The sequence below is a fragment of the Silene latifolia genome, chromosome 2, assembly GCF_048544455.1.
Source record: "Silene latifolia isolate original U9 population chromosome 2, ASM4854445v1, whole genome shotgun sequence".
Taxonomy (NCBI): Eukaryota; Viridiplantae; Streptophyta; class Magnoliopsida; order Caryophyllales; family Caryophyllaceae; genus Silene; species Silene latifolia.
Genome location: NC_133527.1, coordinates 25,441,902 through 25,443,456, shown reverse-complemented (window position 1 = coordinate 25,443,456; position 1,555 = coordinate 25,441,902). Strand labels below are relative to the sequence as shown.

The window sequence follows — 1,555 nt, the reverse complement described above, 5'->3', positions numbered from 1 at the left end:
AAGAATGTGGACAATTGTCTGAAACATGTCCCTCTCCTCCACATCTCTTACAGACAAAAGGACCGTCTGAAACAGCATTCACATGGTAGATTCCTCCTTTAGAGGCTCCTCCCAACTCATACTTATCGAACCTCGCCGCGAGAGCCTCTAATGCAGCTACAGAAGGAGATTCAGCACTCCTCCTTTGATTCCCTCTGGAATTCCCATACTCAGCTTTATGGGTGGCTAAGTCATCAATGATCTTCCACCCCTTAGTCTCTCCCATATTCTCAGCAAATCGGCCACTAGCTGCAGCATCCAAGATAGCCCTCTGGTCGTCATACAGCCCATTATAGAACTGATTGCATAAACTCCACTTTTTGAAACCATGGTGCGGAATAGTTCGCACCAACTTCTTGAAACGGACCCATGCCTCATGAAAGTTCTCATCAGGGCCCTGTTTAAAGCTCGTGATCTGAGTTCTAATGGCATTAGTCTTCGAGGCAGAGAAATACTTCTTGTAAAATGCTAAAGCCAACGAATTCCAGTTAGTTATCCCATGAGCAGCCCGGTCCAGATCCCTATACCACTCCCTTGCAGCATCGCGGAGTGAGAAAATAAACATGGTTTCTTTTATCTGATCCGGGGTCACGCCAGTTGGTGGAGGTATGGAGCAGCAATAATCAATGAAAGTCTCCATATGCTTGGCTGCATCTTCATTTGCAGCTCCCCCGAATTGGTTTCTCTCAACCAAATTGATATAGGACGGCTTCGGCTCGAATTTTCTTGCCTCCCCTGGTAATGTAAATCCCTTGTAGAGATTTTCAGCTGTCGGCTCAGAATGACTGGCAATGGTTGCTTCTTCGGCAATTTCTGGAAAGTCCGGAGAAGTGACGGTCTCAGCTGATGAATTAGAAATAGGAGATGAAGGTGGATCTTCCTAAAACAGAGCGTTCTCGTAGTAACTAGACAGAGTACTCAGCTCTTCCTCTGTCGACAATACACTAGATGATCGCCTCAACTCACGCAAGGTCTTCTCAATCTCAGGATTGATCGGTAGTAGTTTACCACCCTGTGACTTGTGCATAAGAAGAAACTACAAATAGAATATAAGAATAGTTTAAGGAACAGATGCCCCTTAAACTAAAAGAAAGACTAAAAAATAAAACAACTAATAATTTAAACAATTGCCTCCCCGGCAACGGCGCCAAAATTTGACACGGCTATCGTGTACCCTGTCAAAGATAAAACCTAACGGTATCAACTAAAATGTAGCAAAGGCAGTCGAGTATCGAATCCACAGGGAGGCGGTGCAATTATCAGTTGCCTAAATCTAATCTTAAGGTAACAAATGGGGGTTGTTTGAATTGGTTGCTAAACTACGAGGTTTGAAGGAAGAGAAATAAAGTAAGAGTAGTAAAAGCAAGGAAATAAGATTAAACTATCAAGAGAGAAGGGACATGTCGGGAATTCGGTTCACTACGGTAGTCTAGTGACTCAGTTGTAAATGATTCAGACGAATTATATGCGAGACGGATGTTGAAAGGTCCTTTCGGTCCACTTTCTATCCTAAATT

At 43.5% G+C, this 1,555-nt stretch overlaps 1 non-coding gene across 1 annotated transcript; it reads left to right on the top strand.

Annotated features, from left to right (window-relative positions):
- Positions 1-362: 362 nt before the first annotated feature.
- LOC141645238 (small nucleolar RNA R71) lies at positions 363-469 on the top strand. The gene has a single exon (XR_012544821.1). It is a non-coding gene; the product is annotated as a small nucleolar RNA R71 (small nucleolar RNA).
- Positions 470-1,555: the final 1,086 nt, after the last annotated feature.